Raw genomic sequence first — 8,338 nt, forward strand, 5'->3', positions numbered from 1 at the left:
AAACATGGAAAAATAGGGCAAACTTCAATAGGCATCTTGTTTGGCATGAAGAAGTTCTGGTGAAGGACCATTTTCATGTCATACAACTCTATGATGATTACCCTGGTTACCAGCACTCTGCATAGCCTAGAACAGTGTAGAGGGCTGCTTCAGCATGGATAACTGACTTTGACAGCTGCCTCCCAGTCTCTTAGGCTGTCAAACCCATCAGTGTCATTATTTAGCAATCCAAGTCAGTGACACCTAGAACTTCTTGCAAAATAAAATGTTAAAATATTTAAAGCTTTTTTACACTTAACCCAACAAGCTCACACATTAAAAACAAATAAAACCAATTAACTAATCTAAAAAAAATGAAATAGCAACTTCCCTTTCTTTGACCATTCAGTTGACCAGGGCTTGCTGTATTTGTTCTGCCGAAATTCATTCTGCCCTATTGAACTGTAAACTGTGTGTGGCACGGGACAGTGGGCAGCTCAAATAGCAGGGTGAAAGTTGCCACTCTGACTTAGACCTAAACTAATGTTGGGGACTGGAACCCTGAGGGAAACATTGACAAATCCTAGCACAGGACCAAGGATCAGGTTGAAAGATCAATCTTTAAAAAAATTCTGGGGTGACACCTAAGATCGAGATTGATTGGCAAGAATGGTCATCGTTGGAGTGGGCAGTATCAGAGTGGTTATTTCAGGGTTTAGATCTCCAAGGCTTCAGTGAAGAGTGGCTTGTGTGAAGAAGGCAAAAAAGTAGTAAGAAGATTTTTTCCACAGATAAGTTTCCTTCTTTATGTTTGCACAGTGAGAATACCAGACAGGATAGTTGAATGCTCCTCTTGCAGGATGTGGGAAGGCAGGGAGACTTCCAGTGTCCATGTCAACTTTTTCTGCAAAAAATGCATCCAGCTGCAGCTTCTGTTAAGGAGTTGGAGCTGGAACTGGATGAACTCTGGATCATTCGGGAGGCTGAGGAGGTGATAGATAGGACATATATAGAGGCAGTTTCTCACAAGGTACAGGGCACAGGAAAAACAGTGGCAGCCAAGAAGGGGAAAGGGGTTAGGGAGACAGTGCAGAGTACCCTTGTGGCCAAAGGTTATTATTATTATTGAAGGATACAAATCTGAAATTCTTCTCCGAATGGCCAAAGAGCCAAGAAAGAAAAGAAAGGCAGCATCGTCATCAACCCTCAAGTTCCACCTCCCTCACAAAAAAATCCCCGTCAACAGCAAGTATATCACTTTGAATACTGCTGGAGGGTATGACCCAGCAGAGGAAAGTCACAGCAATCAGGTCTCTGGCACTGTGTGTGACTCTGTGACTCAGAACTGAAGAGGGAAGAAGAGGTGAGCTGTGGTGATTAGGGATTCATCAGTTAGGGGGACAGAAAGGGGGTTCTGTGGGTGAGAACAAGATTCCCGGATAGTAGGTTGCCTTCTGGATGCCAGGTTGTAAGTGTGAGACTGAGCAGCCAGAGATTGTGGTCCATGTAGGTATCAATTATATGGGCAGGTGGAGTGACGAGCTTCTGCAAAGTGTGTTCAGGGAGTTAAATGCTAAGTTAAAGGGCAGGACCTCCAGGGTTATGATCTCAGGATTGCTATCTATGCCATGTGCTAGTGAGGCTAGAAGTAGTAAGATCATACAGTTTAACACATGGCTCAAGAGTTGGTACAGGAGGGAGAGCTTCAGATTTTTGAATCATTGGGCTCTCTTCCAGGGAAAGTGGATCCTGTACAGAAGAAACAGCTTGCACCTGAAATAGAGACGGACGAATATCCTGGAAGGAAGCTTTGCTGTGCTGCACGAGGGGGATGGGGGTTGAACAAGAGTTGCAGGAGGGGGGGAACCAGAGTGCCAGAACAGATAGCGGAGAGGTTGCAGAGGCTGATGTTGTTAAGACCTCAGATAAAGTCCAGAATCAAAAGATTGAACGTGGTGGGTCTAGTGTTCTGAGCTGTGTACATTTCTATGCAAAACATATTGTAGGAAGGAAGCTGAGCTGAGGATATAGATCAACACATGGAATTATGATATTGTAGCTATCAGTGAGACTTGGTTGCAGGAGGGGCAGGACTGGCAGCTCAATGTTCTGCTGCTAGTCAGAGAAAATGTCACGACAGTGCTCAGTCAAGACAGACTGGAGAACTAGTCTGGTGAGGCTTTATGGGTGGAACTGAGGAATAAGAAAGGCATGACCACATTGATGGGGCTATGCTATAGACCACCCAACAGTTGCAGGATTTAGAGGAACAAATTTGTAGAGAGCTCACAGACTGTTGCAAGAAACATAAGGTTGTTATAGTAGGAGATAATAATTTTCCACGTATTGACTAGGACTCCCATACTGTAAATGTACTAGAGGGGATAGAGTTTGTCAAATGTGTTCAAGAATGCTTCCTTAATATAATTCCCAATGAGAGTGTGTGATACTTGATCTCCCATTAGGGGATGAGATCGGACGGGTGACGGAAATCTCATAGGCATTCAGCAAATTTTCTCTCTTCAGATTCAACATCAATCTGATTTTCCCAATCCCCTTGCACATTGAAGTCCACCATTACAATTGTGATATTACCCTTATTAGATGCCTTTTCCCTCTCTCTTTGCAAACTCAACCCCACATTTTGGCTACTATTTGGAGATCTATATATGATTCATAATGTTTCTTTTTACCCTTGCATTTTCTTAACTCCACCCACAAGGATTTAACATTCTCTGTCCCTATGTCACCTCTTTTTAAAGATGTAAATCGATTGTTGTTGAGTAGCTTGCCGAGTTGGCTTGTTAGCTTGCAGACATTTCATTACCTAGCTACAACATCATCAGTGCAACTGTGCTGCCGATGTTGTCTAGCTAGGTAACAAAGCGTTCGCAAGCTACCAAGCCAGCTTGACAAGCTACTCAACAACATCCTCAACCTGAGCTACAAATCTTTTCCACCATCTTAAATGTATATCCATCTCTTACCAACAGAGCTACTGCCTATGCCTTCCTGCCTGTTTTCTTTCAATACAAAGTGTATCTTTTGATTTTAAGCTCCCAACTATGACCTTCTTTCAGACATGACTCAGCGATGCCCACAACATCATACCAACAAATTTGTAATTGTTCCACGAGTTCATCCACCTCATTCTGAATACAATGCGCATTTAAATGCAGCACCTTAAGTCCTGCATTCTTCACCCTTTTGAATTTTGCCTCTGTGTACAAATTAACTGTTTGCTCTGTCTGCATTTGTACTTAATCATTGACTTGTCCTTCCTTACATTCGTGTTACACCCATCATCTACTTGTAGACCTGCTGGCTCTTCCTCAGCACTATCATACTGGTTCTCATCCCCTTGCCATATTAGATTAAACCACTCCCAACACCTCCAGTAAATATGCTCATAGCAATATTGGTTACCCTTGGTTTCAAGTGCAACCCATCCCTTTTGTACAGGTTACACCTGCTCCAGAAGAGGTCCCAATGATCCAGAAATCTGAACCCTTGCCCCCAGTTCCAATTCTTCAACAATACATTTATCTGTCACCTCATTCTATTCCTGTTGTCACTGTAATGTGACACAGACAGAAATTCCAAGATTACTATCCTTGAGGTCCTGCTTCTCAGCTTCCTTTGTAACTCCATGTCTTCTGTTTTTAGGACCTCATCCCTATTTCTAACTATGTCATTGGTACCAATATGTACAACGACTTCAGGCTGCTCACCTCCCTTTTCAGGATATATTGTTCAGAAACATTGCAGACCCTGGCACCTGGGAGGCAAACTACCATCCATGTTTCCTTTTTGCTTTCACAAGATGGCCTATCTGTCCCTCTAACTACAGAGCCCCTATTTCTGCTAACATCTTCTTCAGTTCCCTACCCTTCTGAGCCATGGGACCAGAGACACAGCTGCTGTTGCTTCCCCCAGGTAGATACCCCCACCCAACAGTACTCAAAATGGAGTACATATTGTTAAGGGCATGGCCACAGGGGTGCTCTCTACTATCTGATGTTCTCCCTTCCTCTCCTGACAGTCACCATTTATCTGTCTCCTGTAGACTTGTGGTGACTACTTTACTGCAGCTCCTGTCTATCACTGCCTCACTTACCCTAACAAGCCGAAGGTTATCGAGCTGCAGCTCCAAGTCCCTAACCCAGTCTCCAAAGGGCTGCATCTCCATGCACCTGGTGCAGATGTGGCTATCAGGAAGGTTTGTAGTTATCAGGAAAGTAGATGAAGGCAAGGCGATGGATCTTGTCTGTATGGACTTTAGCAAGGCATTTAACAAAATTCCACATGGGAGAGTGGTCAAGAAGGTTTAGTTGCTCAGTATTCAAAATGAGGTAGTAAAATGGATTAGATACTGAATTTTGGGAGAAGCCAGAGAGTGGTTGTAGACGGCTGCCTCTCTGAATGGAGGCCTATGACTAGTGGAATGCCACAGGGATAATTTTTGGGTCTGTTGTTATTTGTCATCTCTATCAATGATCTGGATGATAATGTGGTTTACTGGATCAACATATTTGCAAATTATATCAAGATCTGGGTGTAGTAGACAGTGAGGAAGACTATCAGAGCTTGCATCGGGATCTTTGGGTTAGCTGGAAAAATGAGCTGAAAATGGCAGATTGTGGCGACCCACTTTCTGGCACCCACGAACTGGCTCACGAAACAGCGAGCGCAGGCAGAGGGCCGGCAGCAAAAAGGGCGCCAGGCCATCGTCACCAGCAGGGGGAAAATCCCGCGCGCAGAAAGGGTCTGGGAATATGCATTCCCCACAGTAGTCCCGCCCAGGGAGGGCGGGAACGGGAAGGCTTTAAAGCAGGCCGCGAAGTTTGAATAAATCTCTTTCATCGCAACTCTAACTCACCGACTCCATATGGTTATTCTAGCGCTGTGTGTAGCACATTGCTACAATTGGTGACCCCGACGGCCCAAACGATATTTGGACCAGAGATGACCAACGCTGCATCTGTTCATGCAGTTTCGTTAAAACTGCCAAGCTTCTGGACACTGCGACCCCATTTATGGTTCGAACAAGCAGAAGCACAATTCCACATTCGGCAGATAACCTCGGAGTCCACTCGCTACTACTACGTGCTGAGCTCCCTCGACCAGGAGACTGCTGCACAAGTTGAGGAGTTTATACAGTCGCCCCTGGAGGACGGCAAATACACAGCATTCAAAGCCCTGCCGCTTAATGCACCTGGATGGTTTGGGAGACAGGCCACCGTCAGCATTAATGAACGAGATGCTGGCCCTGGCTGAAGGACACAAACCCTGCCTCATGTTTGAGCAGGCGTTCCTAGAGCAACTGCCCGAGGATATATGCCTGCTGCTGTCCGACGCAGATTTCAGCGACTCCTGGAAGGTGGCGGCCCGAGCAGATGTGCTGTGGAATGCCAGGAAAGAGAGAGGGGCATCCGTCGCACAGATCACCAAGCCGCGTGCCCAACGACAGACCAGACCAGGCCCGGCAGCAGAGCCTACAAAACCCGGCGACGAGAGTGAGGAGCCCAACGAACAATGGTGTTTCTACCACCAGCGGTGGGGCACGGAGGCCCGCCGCTGCAGACTGCCCTGCAAATTCCCGGGAAACGCCAGGGCCAGCCGCCGCTGATGGCTACGGCGGCTGGCCATCAGGACAGCCTCCTGTACGTCTGGGACAAGCAGTCGGGACGCCGCTTTTTGGTCGACACCGGAGTGGAGATCAGCGCCTTACCTCCAACGAGTTACGACACCCGTGACAGAGAACCGGGACCCACCCTGAGGGCCGCTAATGGCAGCACAATACGAACCTACGGCACCCACACGGTGCGGCTACAGTTCAGCTCCAGCCGGTTCATGTGGGACTTCACACTGGCCGCCGTGGCCCAACCACTGCTGGGGACAGATTTTCTACGAGCCCACAGCCTGCTGGTCGACTTGCAAGGGAAGCGATTAGTCCACGCCAAGACTTTTCAAACGTTCTCCCTGGGTGAATCACAGTTGCCAGCCCCACACCTGGACTCCATCACGCTGTCCGACGATGAATTCACCAGGGTCCTGGCGGATTTCCCATCAGTACTGACACCGCAGTTCACGGCAGCCATGCCCAGACACGGAGTACAGCACCACATCCCGACCCAGGGACCACCCCTCCACGCCCGTGCTCGAAGGCTTCCCCCGGACAAGCTCCGACTGGCGAAGGAGGAGTTCAAGAAGATGGAGGAATTAGGGATCATACGACGGTCCGACAGCCCATGGGCCTCCCCCCTTCACATGGTGCCCAAGGCAACGGGGGGCTGGAGACCATGTGGTGACTACCGCAGACTGAACGAGGCTACAACGCCAGACCGCTACCCTGTGCCGCACATTCAAGACTTCGCAGCAAACCTACACGGCGCAAGGATCTTTTCCAAGGTAGACCTCGTCCGGGGATACCATCAAATCCCCGTACATCCGGACGACATCCCCAAAACAGCACTTATCACCCCGTTCGGACTTTTCGAATTCCTCCGAATGCCGTTTGGTCTAAAGAATGCCGCACAGACTTTCCAGCGGCTAATGGACGTGGTGGGACGCGACCTGGACTTTGCATTCATCTATTTGGACGACATCCTCATAGCCAGCAGTAGTCGGCAGGAGCATCTGTCCCACCTCCGCCAGCTCTACTCCCGCCTGAGTGAATTCCGCCTTACAATCAATCCAGCCAAATGCCAGTTTGGACTCGACACCATCGACTTCCTGGGCCACAGGATTACTAAAGACGGGGCAACCCCGCTGCCCGCCAAGGTAGACGCGGTCCGCCACTTCCCCCGACCCAACACAATCAAAGGCTTGCAGGAATTCGTGGGTATGGTGAATTTCTACCACCGTTTCCTCCCCTCAGCAGCCCGAACCATGCGCCCCTTGTTCACTCTAATGTCGGGTAAGGGCAAGGACATTACCTGGAACGAAGAGGCCGCAACCGCTTTCGTTAAAACCAAAGAAGCCTTGGCAAATGCCGCGATGCTAGTGCACCCCAGAACGGACGTTCCTACTGCCCTCACGGTGGACGCATCCAACACAGCAGTCGGTGGAGTGCTGGAACAACTCATCAAGGGTCGCTGGCAACCCCTGACGTTCTTCAGCAAACACCTATGACCACCCGAACTCAAATACAGTGCTTTCGACCGGGAGCTATTGGCACTATACCTGGCAATCCGGCATTTCAGGTACTTCTTAGAAGGTAGGCCCTTCACCGCGTTCACAAACCACAAACCGCTTACCTTTGCGTTCACTAAGGTGTCCGACCCCTGGTCGTCCCGCCAGCAGCGACATCTGTCCTACATCTCCAAGTACACGACGGACATCCGGCATGTCTCTGGAAAGAACAATGTCATGGCAGACACACTTTCCAGACCTACCATACAGGCCCTGTCCCAGGGGGTGGACTATGCAGCGCTGGCAGAGGCACAGCAGGCAGACGCTGAGATCCCTAGTTACAGGACTGCAGTCTCCGGTTTGCAGCTCCAAGACCTCCCCGTAGGCCCAGGTGAGAGGACCCTACTATGTGACGTAGCTACCGGCCAACCCCGCCCCGTCGTCCCAGCAGCCTGGCGCCGGCGGGTGTTCGAATCCATTGACAACTTAGTGCACCCCTCCCTCAGGACAACTGTCCGGCTGGTCTCCAACAGGTTCGTGTGGCATGGACTTTGTAAACAGGTCAGTGAATGGGCCAAAACGTGTATGCAGTGCCAAACGGCCAAGGTGCATCGGCACACCAAGGCTCCGCCGCAACGGTTCGAACCCACCTGCCGGAGGTTCGACCACATCCATGTGGATATCGTGGGGCCCCTGCCAGTGTCACGAGGAGCGCAGTATCTCCTAACTATGATAGACCGGTTCACCAGATGGCCAGAGGCAGTCCCGCTCAGCGACACCACCTCCGAATCCTGCGCCCAAGCACTGATCGCAACCTGGGTAGCACGCTTTGGGGTACCGGCCCACATTACCTCCGACAGGGGCGCCCAGTTCACCTCCAGCCTGTGGTCGGCTATGGCCAGCCTTTTAGGAACACAGCTACACCACACAACTGCCTACCACCCACAGTCGAACGGACTAGTGGAGCGTTTCCACCATCACCTGAAATCGGCTCTCATGGCCCGGCTGGAGGGGCCTAACTGGGTGGACGAACTTCCCTGGGTCCTGCTCGGAATCCGCACGGCGCCCAAAGAGGATCTACACACCTCGTCGGCCGAGTTGGTGTACGGCGCGCCCCTGGTCGTCCCAGGAGAGTTCATACCAGCCCCAAGGGGGCAAGAGGAAGAACCCACAGCAGTCCTGGACAGACTACGGGAGAGGCTCGGTAACCTGGCCCCCATACCCA

This window comes from Mobula hypostoma, chromosome 9 (assembly GCF_963921235.1).
Source record: "Mobula hypostoma chromosome 9, sMobHyp1.1, whole genome shotgun sequence".
Classification (NCBI taxonomy): Eukaryota; Metazoa; Chordata; class Chondrichthyes; order Myliobatiformes; family Myliobatidae; genus Mobula; species Mobula hypostoma.